Raw genomic sequence first — 15,536 nt, forward strand, 5'->3', positions numbered from 1 at the left:
CGGGTCCCCTATAGATCCTTCACAACCTTTTACCCAATAGATTGATCCTCCAAGACCTATACATCCAATATTTTCCCATCACCCTCTTCTGTATAGATCCCCAGACATCCCCCTTCCTCCTCTACGCCTTCCCATCACCTATAGATTCTGCCGCTGTCTCCAGCTATATACATCTGCCCCCCTTATATATATCTGACCCCCCCCATTACCTATAGCCCCATATATACATCTGACCCCCCCCATTGCCTATCCCCTATATCTGTCTCATCATTCTTTATCACCCCAATATACATCTGACCCCCCCCCATTATCTACCCCCCTATATATATACATCTACCCCCCTCCATTTATACATCTGACCCCCCCACATCTATCCTCCAGCCCTATATACATCTGCCCCCCCCCCCCCCATACATCTATCTCCCTCTATCACTCTGCATTCAACAGTTGCATAACTCCTCACCTCCCCACTGCCGTCTCCTATAGATTGCAGTGGGGGTGACCATTGCCCCCCCATAGGGGTACCCCCCCCAAACTCTCCCCCCCCCCCCAGATCTCTCTGATCATCTGCAATCCAATCCCCCCCCCCCCACCTCCTTTGATTACCCGCTCTGTCCCCCCCCCCGGAGATCCCTGCGCCCGGCTGCAGCATGACGCTCCGTCTCCTGGGAATGATGCCGCCGCCTCCGACGACCCTCCAGAGGAGCTGAGACCACCCGACGGGTGCAACTGGAAGAACCCCCCCCCAACTACCCCACCCCCACCCCTCCACGTTCTTCCCTGCGAACCGCAAGACCGGCTCTTATATGAAGGTAAACTTGTATGTGTGTCTATTGTGTGTCACATTGTGGGGCGTTGTATACCCAGAGGGTGGTACTCGGGGGGGCAAAGATCATGCATGGCGCTGGTGACCCTAATCTTCAGGTCCTCCCCCCCCCCAATCCTTCTGCCAGCCTCCCCCCCCCCCCCCCCCCCCAGGGCGGCAGATGAGTAGGTCAGATTTTTGCATGCCAGTGATGTCACCCCCTCTGCCAGCTGAGGGGCAGGCATATTAACCCCCCCCCCCCCACTCAAGGCAGCGGATGGAGGCGGGTCGCTCTTGGCACAGATCTTGCATGCCGGTGCCCCTATTCTCCTATTCCAGAGCCGTCACCCCACCCCCTGTTCCAGCCGAGGGGCACATTATACCCAAAGTTTATTGGGGGGGGGGGGGTCACATCTTGCAAGCCAATGACCCTAATCCTGAATTCCAGAGCAGTCACCCCCTCTGCCAACTGAAGCCCCCCCCCCCTTTCCAGTGGCATATTATACCCCCCCCCCCCCCAGGCAGGTGGAGGCGGGCACTCTCTGCACAGACCTTGCATGCCGGTGCCCCTATTCTCCAATTCCAGAACCATCACGCCACCCCCTGTGCCAGCTGAGGGGCACATTATACCCAAAGTTTATTGGGGGGGTCACATCTTGCAAGCCAATGACCTTAATCCTGAATTCCAGAGCAGTCACCCCCTCTGCCAACTGAAGCCCCCCCTTTCCAGTGGCATATTATACCCCCCCCCCCCAGGCAGGTGGAGGCGGGCACTCTCTGCACAGATCTTGCATGCCGGTGCCCCTATTCTCCGTGCCAACTGAAGCCCCCCACCCTTCCAGTGGCATATTATACCCCCCCCCCCCCCCAGGTGGAGGCGGGTCACTCTCTGCACAGATCTTGCATGCCGGTGCCCCTATTCTCCTATTCCAGAGCCGTCACCCCACCCTCAGTGCCAACTAAAGCCCCCCCCCCCCCCTTCCAGTGGCATATTATACCCCCCCCCCCCCCAGGCAGCAGCTGGAAGCGGGTCACTCTCTGCACAGATCTTGCATGCCGGTGCCCCTATTCTCCTATTCCAGAGCCGTCATCCCATCCTCCGTGCCAACTGAAGCCCCCCCCCCCTTCCAGTGGCATATTATACCCCCCCCCCCAAGGCAGGTGGAGGCGGGGTCACTCTCTGCACAGATCTTGCATGCCGGTGCCCCTATTCTCCTATTTCAGAGCCGTCACCCCCACCCCCTGTGCTAGCTGAGGGGCACGTTGTACCCCAAGTGTATTGGGGGGGTGGGGGGAGTCACATCTTGCAAGCCAGCGACCCTAATCTTGAATTCCGTAGCAGTCACCCCTATGCCAACTGAAGGCCCCGCTTTCTCCAGGGCAGCTGATGGAGGTGGGTAGCCCTTAGGGCACAGATCGGGCATTCCAGTGACCCTGTTCTCTAATTCACAGCCGTCACCCCCACCCCCTGTGCCAGCTGAGGGCCACATTATAACCCCCCCCCCTCTGCAGGGCAGTGGATGGAGGCAGGTTGCATACTGGTGTCCCTAATCTCCAATTCCACAGCTGTCATGTCACCCCCCCCCCCCCACATTTTGCTGCCTCCTGGGGGGCATATTCCCCCCCCCCCCACACACATTTTGCTGCCTCCTGGGGGGCATATTCCCCCCCCCCACTAGGACAATGAATGGAAATGGGTCACTCTCAGCACAGATCTTGCATGCTGGTGACCCTAATCTTCAATTTCTGAGCTGCCACCCCCCCCCCCCTCTCCAATGCTTCTGCCAGCATACGGGTGTATTATACCCCCCCCCCCCCCCCCCCCAGCTCTTAGGGCACAGATCTTACATGCCAGTAACTCTATTCTCCAATTCCATAGCTGTCACTCCACCCCCTGTGCCAGCTGAGGGGCACATTATACCCCCCCACCCATTGCAGCATATTTGGCAGGCCAATGACCCTGAATTCCATAGTCGTCACATTATACCCTCCTGTAGGGCATTGTATGAAGGTGGGTACCCCTTAGGGCACAGGTATTGAATTCCAGAGCTGTCGCCCCCCCCCCCCCTAACCATCCCCCCTCACCATCCTTCTGCCAGCTGAGGGGACATATTGCACCCTCTTCTAGGACAGTGTATGGAGCTGGGTACCCCTTAGGGCACAGATATTGCATGCCAATGACCCTGTTATTCAATCCCATAGCCATCACCCCACCCCACGTGCCAGCTGAGGGGCAAAGTATACCCTCCCCTCTGGGGGCATTAGATGGAGGTGGGTCGCCTTCATGGTGTGTAGGTCTTGCATGCTGGTGACCCTAATCTTCAATTCCTGAGCCCGAAAACCCCCACCAATTCATCTTCAAGCTGAGGGGCATATTATACCCCCCACTAGGGCATTGGATGGAGAGTCGCTAACAGGGCACAGATCTTGCATGCCAGTAGCTTTATTCTCCACCCCCCTCCCCACCAGCGCTGAGGGGTATATTTTACCCCCTCCCCCGGGCATTGGATGGAGGGTTGCATTTAGGGCACAGATCTTGCATGCCAGTAGCCTTATTCTCCACCCCCCTCCCCACCAGCGCTGAGGGGTATATTCCCCCCCCCCCCCCGGGCATTGGATGGTCGGTTGCCTTTAGGGCACAGATCTTGCATGCCAGTAGCCTTATTCTCCACCCCCCTCCCCACCAGCGCTGAGGGGTATATTTTACCCTCCCCGGCATTGGATGGAGGGTTGCCTTTAGGGCACAGATCTTGCATGCCAGTAGATTTATTCTCCACCCCCCTCCCCACCAGCGCTGAGGGGTATATTTTACCCTCCCCTCTGGGACATTAGATATAGATAGGTCAGCTTCAGGGTGCAGATATTGATTGCTGGTGACCCTAATCTTCAATACCTGTGCCCCCCCTCTTTCAATTCTTCTTCCAGATGAGGGGTATATTATACCCCCCCTAATAGGGCATTGAATGTAGAGTCACCCACAGGGCACAGATCTTGCATGCCAGTAGCCTTATTCAACCCCCTCTGTGCCGAGGGGTACATACCCCCCCTTCCATGACAGTGAATGGAGGTGGGTCGCTCTTGGCGCAGATCTTGCATGCTGGTGACCCTAATCTTTAATTCCTGAGCCCCCCCCCCTCCATCCTACTGAGGGGCATATTATACCCCCTACTAGGGCAGCGTATTAAAGAAGGGGGAGGGGTGTCACATCTTACAAGCCAGTGACCCTAATCCTGAATTCCAGAGCCACCACCCCTCCCCCTTCCCCATTACCCCCCCCCCCCCCCTAGGGCAGTGTATTGAAGAGGGTCGCATCTGGCATGCCAGTGACCCTAATCCTCTGCCAGCCGAGGGGCACCTTATCCCCCTTTTAAGCTTCTGCATAACGGATAAGTAAACCGGTGACCCCCCCAATCCTGTGTCACCCCCCCCCCCCCCGCTATGAACCCCAGAGTTGAGCTGTGGATCTCTCTGATCCTTCGATCACCCGGGGGGGGGGGCACCATCCTCCTGCGATCCGGCTGGCATTGTTGAGCGGAGCCCCTTCGTCTGGAGATCTGCAGATTATCCATTCATAAAAAAAAAAAAAGACGCTGGTTTGTATCGCGGAATGTACCAGAACCCAACCCCCCCCCCCCCCCCGAAAGCTTGCCCCAAACCCCCAAACCCCCCCCCCCCCCCCCCCGCTATCTGGTGATTTGTGTTTTTATTCTGGTGTGGTGCTGACAGACGTTTTCCTTTTTCTTCTATGAGCGCACAGATATAGATGTAGCATTACGTCACTTCTTCTTCTTCTGTGTGCGTCCCCCTGCAGCAGAAGCTGAGCCCTCCGCCGCTCCGGTCATCTGCAGCTTTAATGTTCATCGCGTGCGTCTGACAGCTGTGACAGCACCTGGAACCCCCTGCAGGGAGGACGCCGTGTTAAATGTAAAAAGGGGGGGGGGGTGGGGTGCATCATTGATAAAGTTTAATGCGGGCCGTGAACGCCGCGTACCGTGATCCGCACGCTGACATCATTACAACAATAAGTTAAAGGAGAGCACCGCGCTTCAACTATACAGCAAAACTGCATAGAGCTTGGGGGGGGGGGGGCCTGTTCACACTTTCCGTTTTCACAATGGGGTGGGGGGTGAAACCTCATTATGCCGTTAGCTGCAGGATCAGCAGGGGGGGGACATGGCATTGACACGATGCTTTGCAAGAATTACACCCCCCTGTCCTTTTCAGCATCAGCCGAATGCAACCCATTCAAGTGAATGGCACCTCTCGGCCCCCCCCCCCCCCTCCAGGGCCGCCATGGAATGTCGCGAGGAGGCGAATAGTCAAATGCTCTTTAAAGAGCAATCTGGACGTTGATTGCTCTACAGAGAGCACCACTGGTGTAAATGAACCTTTAGCATGTGGGCTGGTGTTCGCTTTGATAGCGTACAAAGTAACCCTTTCTTCTCCATGCTGCAGTGCAAGGGACGGTAGATCGCCGCAGCGTTCGGTAGGAGTGTTAGATCGCCGCAGCGTCCGGTAGGAGTGTTAGATCGCCGCAGCGTCAGGTAGGAGTGTTAGATCGCCGCAGCATCAGGTAGGAGTAGTAGAGCATCAGGTAGGAGTGTTAGATCGCCTCAGCGTCAGGTAGGAGTGTTGGATCGCCTCAGCGTCAGGTAGGAGTGGTAGAGCGTCAGGTAGGAGTGTTGGATCGCCTCAGCGTCAGGTAGGAGTGTTGGATCGCCTCAGCGTCAGGTAGGAGTGGTAGAGCGTCAGGTAGGAGTGTTGGATCGCCTCAGCGTCAGGTAGGAGTGTTGGATCGCCTCAGCATCAGGTTGGAGTGGTAGATCGTCGCAGCGCCAGGTTGGAGTGTTGGATCGCCTCAGCGTCAGGTAGGAGTGTTGGATCGCCTCAGCATCAGGTTGGAGTGTTGGATCGCCTCAGCGTCAGGTAGGAGTGTTGGATCGCCTCAGCGTCAGGTAGGAGTGTTGGATCGCCGCAGCGTCAGGTTGGAGTGGTAGATCGCCGCAGCGTCAGGTTGGAGTGGTAGATCGCCGCAGCGTCAGGTTGGAGTGGTAGAGCATCAGGTAGGAGTGTTGGATCGCCGCAGCGTCAGGTAGGAGTGTTGGATCGCCGCAGCGTCAGGTAGGAGTGTTAGCTCGCCGCAGCGTCAGGTAGGACTGGTAGCTCGCCGCAGCGTCAGGTAGGACTGGTAGCTCGCCGCAGCGTCACTTGTGGAGTGGGAGCTCGCCGCAGCGTCAGGTAGGACTGGTAGCTCGCCGCAGCGTCAGGTAGGAGTGTTACACCCAGTGGTGATTAAATGGCACCAAAATAAAGCTCTATTTGTGTAAATAAAATGATAAAAATGTCGTGTACAGTGTTGCATGACCGCGTAATTGTCATTCAAAGTGTGACAGCACTGAAAATTGTCCTGGGCAGAAAGGGGGGAGGGGGGGTTAAGTTCCCGGTGTTGAAGGGGTTAAACTTTGGAAACCCAGGCTGGCTAAAAGAAACGGGCGGCCATTTCTGCTTCTTTCTGGAAATGCTAGCAATCTGGCTGCCTCCGTGATCCACACCTTTTTGTGGAGCCCATGACAAGCATGCAGCCAGTGAATGCAGAGCTCCTCCCGTTCTTCATGCTTGTGACAAGCATGCAGCCAGTGAATGCAGAGCTCCTCCCGTTCTTCATGCTTGTTTTGAGCCTGAAAGTACTGAAGCCAACGGATCACCAGAAGGCGACAAGCGATATTTTCAGACAGGAAGACCAGCAATGGCGTCCTCCCAGATTTCCCTCTGCAAGCCTTTGGTCTGAGCTTTATGCCGTCCATTGCAGGATTTCAGGGCAGGACTGCCGCCTCTTGACTGTGCATGACCCCTCACATCTCCTGATATGGGGGGGGGGGGGGCTGCATCAGGTTTGGGAAGGGGGGCAGCAACAGAACTGGGGGTACCCTCTGGCTTGGGTTCAGCCTCGTTCAGTACACGTGACTGAACGTGTATACTGATCTGGCTGGCAGGGCAGAATCATGAATGCCGTTACGTGAAGTAGAGGCTCTAGGGTACGAGTGGTCAATTTTCTTGATATGGGGGCCTCAAGTGCGGCCCTCAGAATCCCCTAAGGGCCACACATATGATTTAGTGAATATTCAGTGTCAGAGACAGCAGACCCACAACAGGATATAGTTAGAGACTGGGGACATGATACAGGAGATGGACAGAGACTGCGGACGTGTTGCAGGAGATGGTCAGAGACTGCAGACGCGACGCAGGAGATGGTCAGAGACTGCAGACGCGACGCAGGAGATGGTCAGAGACTGCAGACGCGACGCAGGAGATGGTCAGAGACTGCAGACGTGTTGCAGGAGATGGTCAGAGACTGCGGACGTGTTGCAGGAGATGGTCAGAGACTGCGGACGTGTTGCAGGAGATGGTCGGAGACTGCGGACGTGTTGCAGGAGATGGTCAGAGACTGCGGACGTGTTGCAGGAGATGGTCGGAGACTGCGGACGTGTTGCAGGAGATGGACGGAGACTGCGGACGTGTTGCAGGAGACGGTCAGAGACTGCGGACGTGTTGCAGGAGACGGACAGAGACTGCGGACGTGTTGCAGGAGACGGACAGAGACTGCGGACGTGATGCAGGAGATGGTCAGAGACTGCGGACGTGTTGCAGGACATGGACAGAGACTGCAGACGTGTTGCAGGAGACGGACAGAGACTGCAGACGTGTTGCAGGAGATGGACAGAGACTGCAAACGTGTTGCAGGAGATGGTCAGAGACTGCGGACGTGTTGCAGGAGAGGGACAGAGACTGCGGACGTGATGCAGGAGACGTTCAGAGACTGCAGACGTGATGCAGGAGACGTTCAGAGACTGCAGACGTGATGCAGGAGACGTTCAGAGACTGCAGACGTGATGCAGGAGACGTTCAGAGACTGCAGACGTGTTGCAGGAGACGGTCCGAGGCTGCAGACGCGTTGCAGGAGACGGTCGGAGGCTGCAGACGCGCCGCAGGAGACGGTCGGAGGCTGCAGACGCGCCGCAGGAGACGGTCGGAGGCTGCAGACGCGCCGCAGGAGACGGTCGGAGGCTGCAGACGCGCCGCAGGAGACGGTCGGAGGCTGCAGACGCGCCGCAGGAGACGGTCGGAGGCTGCAGACGCGCCGCAGGAGACGGTCGGAGGCTGCCGACGCGACGCAGGAGCCGGTCGGAGGCTGCAGACGTAGGAGACGGTCGGAGGCTGCAGACGCGACGCAGGAGACTGGTAGAAATCGCTGATATAACAGGACAGTAGGGAAGCACAGATTAGTGTCGTCAGGGGCTCAGAGGGCTGAATATAAAGGGCCACAGGTTGCGCTCTAGGAAGTGTGAGTGCCCATCGCTCTCCAGCTGTTGCAGCGTCACACATCCCGGGTGTTGCTCGGCATGCTGGGATATGTGGTGACACACCGGCTGGTTTGGTATCGGTGTCGTAGAATTCCCGGCCGTGTGCCGGCCTCCCGATTTAATCCGCTCTTTGTAAAATCCGGCGTCAATCAAGTGACTCATCCCTGTGCTGCTGCCGATCGGTGTTACATCATCTGTCGCCGGGGGAATCCTCTCCTTATAGAGAACGACTCGCAGCTCTGCTAGAAACAAGAGTCCAGGGAGATGGAGGGTGTCGCCTGTATCGGCCAATCGGAAGCAAGACGTCATCTGCTTAGCGCAGGGTAACATAAGTGACATAGAAGTGTGCAGTTGTTGCAGCATCGATCTACGTTTATCCCAAGTATGATGTGCTCCCCCCGGGGGCTCATTCACACCCGGTGCGTTTCTCAGGGGCTCAATCACACCCGGTGCGTTCCTCAGGGGCTCAATCACACCCGGTGCGTTCCTCAGGGGCTCCTTCACACCCGGTGCGTTCCTCAGGGGCTCCTTCACACCCGGTGCGTTCCTCAGGGGCTCCTTCACACCCGGTGCGTTCCTCGGGGGCTCCTTCACACCCGGTGCGTTCCTCAGGGGCTCCTTCACACCCGGTGCGTTCCTCGGGGGCTTGTTCACACCCGGTGCGTTCCTCAGGGGCTCATTCACACCCGGTGCGTTCCTCAGGGGCTCATTCACACCCGGTGCGTTCCTCGGGGGCTCGTTCACACCCGGTGCGTTCCTCAGGGGCTCATTCACACCCCGTGCGTTCCTCAGGGGCTCATTCACACCCGGTGCGTTCCTCAGGAGCTCATTCACACCCGGTGCGTTCCTCAGGGGCTCATTCACACCCGGTGCGTTCCTCAGGGGCTCATTCACACCCGGTGCGTTCCTCAGGAGCTCATTCACACCCGGTGCGTTCCTCAGGAGCTCATTCACACCCGGTGCGTTCCTCAGGGGCTCATTCACACCCGGTGCGTTCCTCAGGGGCTCATTCACACCCGGTGCGTTCCTTTAGAGGCTCATTCACGCCCTGTGCGTTCCTCAGGAGCTCATTCACGCCGGTGCATTCCCCGGGGGCTCATTCACGCCCGGTGCGTTCCTCGGGGGCTCATTTACACCCGGTGCGTTCCTCAGGGGCTCCTTCACACCCGGTGCGTTCCTCAGGGGCTCATTCATACCCGGTGCGTTCCTCAGGAGCTCATTCACACCCGGTGCGTTCCTCAGGGGCTCCTTCACACCCGGTGCGTTCCTCAGGGGCTTGTTCACACCCGGTGCGTTCCTCAGGGGCTCGTTCACACCCCGTGCGTTCCTCAGGGGCTCATTCACACCCGGTGCGTTCCTCAGGAGCTCATTCACACCCGGTGCGTTCCTCAGGGGCTCATTCACACCCGGTGCGTTCCTCAGGGGCTCATTCACACCCGGTGCGTTCCTCAGGGGCTCATTCACACCCGGTGCGTTCCTCAGGAGCTCATTCACACCCGGTGCGTTCCTCAGGGGCTCATTCACACCCGGTGCGTTCCCCAGGGGCTCATTCACACCCGGTGCGTTCCTCAGGGGCTCATTCACACCCGGTGCGTTCCTTTAGAGGCTCATTCACGCCCCGTGCGTTCCTCAGGAGCTCATTCACGCCGGTGCATTCCCCGGGGGCTCATTCACGCCCGGTGCGTTCCTCAGGGGCCCATTCACGCTGGTGCGTTCCTCAACGCATGGACGCACAAGGTCCAATCCTCCTAGAACCTAGAGATGAGCGGAGGCCATCTTTTCTTTGCTCATCTCTGCTACTAGCCGCCGGATCGGTTCTCGGGGCTAGCGATCGTACAGGTCAACCTTAAAGTGATCCAGCGGCACATCCACTGCTTGGACCACTTTTATCAGAGAATCGCCAGCTGAAAAAAAAAGCGTCTGGTAGAGATTATCTCTAAGATAATTTGTTGAACGCGTTTGGGCTCACCTGTGTATTTTTATTTTTCTGGGTCATGTGACCGCTCGATCCACTATTTAAATGTTTGTAGTATTTTACTTCAGCTATGACTAAAGGCCTGATGGCCGAAACGCGTTGGCTGTTCTACAGCCGTTCTACATGTTTTTGCAATAAAGGATAGCTGGTAAAAATAATGGCGGGCAGTCGTGCTTCGCGGGTTATGGCGTAATGTGAAACCACGTGAACCAGGCAAGTAGAGCGCCACGATTCTGTGAAAAATGAGAATCGCGATTTCTGTTTATTTTTTGCTTAGAAAAAAGATCACAATTCTTTAATGATTCTCGCGGCGTAATTACTACTTTCCTATTATACAAGAAAATTGGGCGAACTTTACAGTGGCTGCATTTGATTGGGCACAGTGGCTGTGTTTGGGTGCAGTGGCGGCATTTGATGGACACAGTGAGGGCGTTTGATGGGCACAGTGGCTGCGTTCCATCATTTGATGGGCAGCCACTGTGCCCATCAAATGCTCTCACTGTGTGCAGTGGCTGTGTTTGATGGGCACAGTGGCTGTGTTTGATGGGCACTGTGGCTGTGTTTGATGGGTCACAGTGGCTGTGTTTTGATGGACACAGTGGCTGCGACCCATTATTTGATGGGCAGCCACTGTGCCCATCAAATGCTCTCGCTGTGTTCAGTGGCTGCGTTTAATGGGCACAGTGGCTGCGTTTTGATGGACACAGTGGCTGCGACCCATTATTTGATGGGCAGCCACTGTGCCCATCAAATGCTCTCACTGTGTTCAGTGGCTGCGTTTAATGGGCACAGTGGCTGCAATTGATGGTCACAGTGGCTGCGTTTGGGCACAGTGGCAGCAATTGATGGGTACAGTGGCGGCATTTGATGGGTACAGTGGCGGCATTTGATGGACACAGTGAGAGCGTTTGATGGGCACAGTGGCTGCGTTCCATCATTTGATGGGCAGCCACTGTGCCCATCAAATGCTCTCACTGTGTGCAGTGGCTGCGTTTGATGGTCACAGTGGCTGCGTTCCATCATTTGATGGGCAGCCACTGTGCCCATCAAATGCTCTCACTGTGTTCCTTTGCTGCGTTTGATGGGCACAGTGGCTGCAATTGATGGGTACAGTGGCTGCGTTTGGCACAGTGACAGCATTTGATGGGCACAGTGGCTGCGTTCCATCATTTGATGGGCAGCCACTGTGCCCATCAAATGCTCTCACTGTGTGCAGTGGCTGCGTTTGATGGGCACAGTGAGGCTGCGTTTGCACACAGTGGCTGTGTCCCATCATTTGATGGGCAGCCACTGTGCCCATCAAATGCTCTCCCTTTGTCCAGTGACTGCGTTTGATGGGGTACAGTGGCTGCGTTTGGCACAGTGACAGCATTTGATGGGCACAGTGGCTGCGTTCCATCATTTGATGGGCAGCCACTGTGCCCATCAAATGCTCTCACTGTGTGCAGAGGCTGCGTTTGACGGGCACAGTGAGGCTTCGTTTGACGGGCACAGTGAGGCTGTGTTTGACGGGCACAGTGAGGCTGCGATTGATTTCTTTTGTTTGCGCCCCAACAAAAATTTGAGCACCTGCCGCCACTGATGGTAGTGCGTTCTCCTGCATTGAGGTGCACTAAAACACACATGCATTGGGATGATATTGATGATGAATTGCACCGCGGCGTGCATGTATTTTGCGCGTTTCGCTCCGGTGCGCACTCAACCTACATTTCTTGCACATTTTTTTTATTTTCTATGGGGGGGGGGGGGGCATTGGAAGGGATAATTGACGCTGACGGGGCGAGTTGTAAATAGTTTGATGCGGCGCTCCGAGTTGTGGATCCTTTTCTGTACACTTTTTTGTAGCGACCGTTGCTGGACCTGCGCCGTGCGTCCCGGGAAATCTTTATGACTATGGGACCTGCCGCATCTCCCCAGCCGTGTAACGCGAGACGCTTTGTAGCGGATGGAAATATGTTTGGTATGCAATAAGCGGTGAGACCTGATGAAACGCTGAGAGTCCCTAATGGATTGTTTAGGAAGTCGTTAGCGGCTGTGACCTGCACCCGGCTGTAACCTTATTATCCCTCTAATCCCCGCTCACAAGATAGTGATCCCCGCACGCCGCCGCTGGAATGATGGGGGATGTGTGGTGTGACTGCCGCGCCTGCGGATTCTGGAATAGGCCGGGTGACATTCCTCGCCGTGTTATCATATTCGCACACCTCCGGAATTATTTCCAGAACTATTACCCAGAATGCTTTAAACCCCTGGTGCCCAACCTGCAGCCTGGGGGGGGGGCCTTGAGGGGCTCCTGCATGCAGTACTCAGGCCAGTGAAGGAAAAGTAGTCTGTAGACCGGGGGCTAGTAGGTAAATGGTCTGGTTTATGTCCGTCACATTGTCTTCTTTTCTTCTTGCAGTCATCATGTCTGCAGTCTCTGACCATCTCCTGTATCATGTCTGCAGTCTCTGACCATCTCCCGTATCATGTCTGCAGTCTCTGACCATCTCCTGTATCGTGTCTGTAGTCTCTGACCATCTCCTGTATCGTGTCTGCAGTCTCTGACCATCTCCTGTATCGTGTCTGCAGTCTCTGACCATCTCCTGTATCGTGTCTGCAGTCTCTGACCATCTCCTGTATCGTGTCTGCAGTCTCTGACCATCTCCTGTATCGTGTCTGCAGTCTCTGACCATCTCCCGTATCGTGTCTGCAGTCTCTGACCATCTCCCGTATCGTGTCTGCAGTCTCTGACCATCTCCCGTGTCGTGTCTGCAGTCTCTGACCATCCCTTGTATCGTGTCTGCCTTCTCTGACCCTCTCCTGTATCGTGTCCCCAGTCTCTGACCCTCTCCTGTATCGTGTCTGCAGTCTCTGACCCTCTCCTGTATCGTGTCTGCAGTCTCTGACCATCCCCTGTTTCATGTCTGCAGTCTCTGACCATCCCTTGTATCGTGTCTGCAGTCTCTGACCATCCCTTGTATCGTGTCTGCAGTCTCTGACCATCTCCCGTGTCGTGTCTGCAGTCTCTGACCATCCCTTGTATCGTGTCTGCCTTCTCTGACCATCTCTTGTATCGTGTCTGCAGTCACTGACCATCTCTTGTATCGTGTCTGCAGTCTCTGACCATCCCTTGTATTGTGTCTGCAGTCTCTGACCATCCCTTGTATCGTGTCTGCAGTCTCTGACCCTCTCTTGTATCGTGTCTGCAGTCTCTGACCCTCTCCTGTATCGTGTCTGCAGTCTCTGACCATCCCCTGTTTCATGTCTGCAGTCTCTGACCATCCCTTGTATCGTGTCTGCAGTCTCTGACCATCTCCCGTGTCGTGTCTGCAGTCTCTGACCATCCCTTGTATCGTGTCTGCAGTCTCTGACCATCTCCCGTGTCTGCAGTCTCTGACCATCCCTTGTATCGCGTCTGCAGTCTCTGACCCTCTCCTGTATCGTGTCTGCAGTCTCTGACCATCCCCTGTTTCATGTCTGCAGTCTCTGACCATCCCTTGTATCGTGTCTGCAGTCTCTGACCATCTCCCGTGTCGTGTCTGCAGTCTCTGACCATCCCTTGTATTGTGTCTGCAGTCTCTGACCATCTCCCGTGTCGTGTCTGCAGTCTCTGACCATCCCTTGTATCGCGTCTGCAGTCTCTGACCCTCTCCTGTATCGTGTCTGCAGTCTCTGACCATCCCCTGTTTCATGTCTGCAGTCTCTGACCATCCCTTGTATCGTGTCTGCAGTCTCTGACCATCCCTTGTATCGTGTCTGCAGTCTCTGACCATCTCCCGTGTCGTGTCTGCAGTCTCTGACCATCCCTTGTATCGTGTCTGCCTTCTCTGACCATCTCTTGTATCGTGTCTGCAGTCACTGACCATCTCTTGTATCGTGTCTGCAGTCTCTGACCATCCCTTGTATTGTGTCTGCAGTCTCTGACCATCCCTTGTATCGTGTCTGCAGTCTCTGACCCTCTCTTGTATCGTGTCTGCAGTCTCTGACCCTCTCCTGTATCGTGTCTGCAGTCTCTGACCATCCCCTGTTTCATGTCTGCAGTCTCTGACCATCCCTTGTATCGTGTCTGCAGTCTCTGACCATCTCCCGTGTCGTGTCTGCAGTCTCTGACCATCTCCCGTGTCGTGTCTGCAGTCTCTGACCATCCCTTGTATCGCGTCTGCAGTCTCTGACCCTCTCCTGTATCGTGTCTGCAGTCTCTGACCATCCCCTGTTTCATGTCTGCAGTCTCTGACCATCCCTTGTATCGTGTCTGCAGTCTCTGACCATCTCCCGTGTCGTGTCTGCAGTCTCTGACCATCCCTTGTATTGTGTCTGCAGTCTCTGACCATCTCCCGTGTCGTGTCTGCAGTCTCTGACCATCCCTTGTATCGCGTCTGCAGTCTCTGACCCTCTCCTGTATTGTGTCTGCAGTCTCTGACCATCCCTTGTATCGTGTCTGCCTTCTCTGACCCTCTCCTGTATCGTGTCCCCAGTCTCTGACCATCTCTTGTATCGTGTCTGCAGTCTCTGACCCTCTCTTGTATCGTGTCTGCAGTCTCTGACCCTCTCCTGTATCGTGTCTGCAGTCTCTGACCATCCCCTGTTTCATGTCTGCAGTCTCTGACCATCTCCCGTGTCGTGTCTGCAGTCTCTGACCATCCCTTGTATCGTGTCTGCAGTCTCTGACCATCTCCCGTGTCGTGTCTGCAGTCTCTGACCATCCCTTGTATCGTGTCTGCAGTCTCTGACCCTCTCCTGTATCGTGTCTGCAGTCTCTGACCATCCCCTGTTTCATGTCTGCAGTCTCTGACCATCCCTTGTATCGTGTCTGCAGTCTCTGACCATCTCCCGTGTCGTGTCTGCAGTCTCTGACCATCCCTTGTATTGTGTCTGCAGTCTCTGACCATCTCCTGTATCGTGTCCCCAGTCTCTGACCATCTCTTGTATCATGTCTGCAGTCTCTGACCCTCTCTTGTATTGTGTCTGCAGTCTCTGACCATCTCCCGTATCGTGTCTGCAGTCTCTGACCATCTCTTGTATCGTGTCTGCAGTCTCTGACCCTCTCCTGTATCGTGTCTGCAGTCTCTGACCATCTCTTGTATCGTGTCTGCAGTCTCTGACCATCTCCCGTATCATGTCTGCAGTCTCTGACCATCCCTTGTATCGTGTCTGCAGTCTCTGACCATCTCTTGTATCATGTCTGCAGTCTCTGACCATCTCTTGTATCATGTCTGCAGTCTCTGACCATCTCTTGTATCATGTCTGCAGTCTCTGACCCTCTCCTGTATCGTGTCTGCAGTCTCTGACCATCTCTTGTATCATGTCTGCAGTCTCTGACCATCCCTTGTATCATGTCTGCAGTCTCTGACCCTCTCCTGTAGTATGTCTGCAGTCTCTGACCCTCTCCTGTATCGTGTCTGCAGTCTCTGAC

The 15,536-nt window shown here is 55.6% G+C and overlaps 1 protein-coding gene across 1 annotated transcript in view; it reads left to right on the top strand.

The window, feature by feature from the left end:
* Positions 1–629: 629 nt before the first annotated feature.
* The window catches only part of PTPN4 (protein tyrosine phosphatase non-receptor type 4), a 130,520-nt gene continuing 115,613 nt past the window's right edge, over positions 630–15,536 (top strand). The window contains exon 1 of the mRNA XM_040358245.1: positions 630–812. The gene's annotated coding sequence lies outside the window, so the exon portion shown is untranslated. The remainder of the gene's footprint in view (positions 813–15,536) is intronic.

The sequence above is a fragment of the Rana temporaria genome, chromosome 6 (genome assembly GCF_905171775.1).
Source record: "Rana temporaria chromosome 6, aRanTem1.1, whole genome shotgun sequence".
Lineage (NCBI taxonomy): Eukaryota > Metazoa > Chordata > Amphibia > Anura > Ranidae > Rana > Rana temporaria.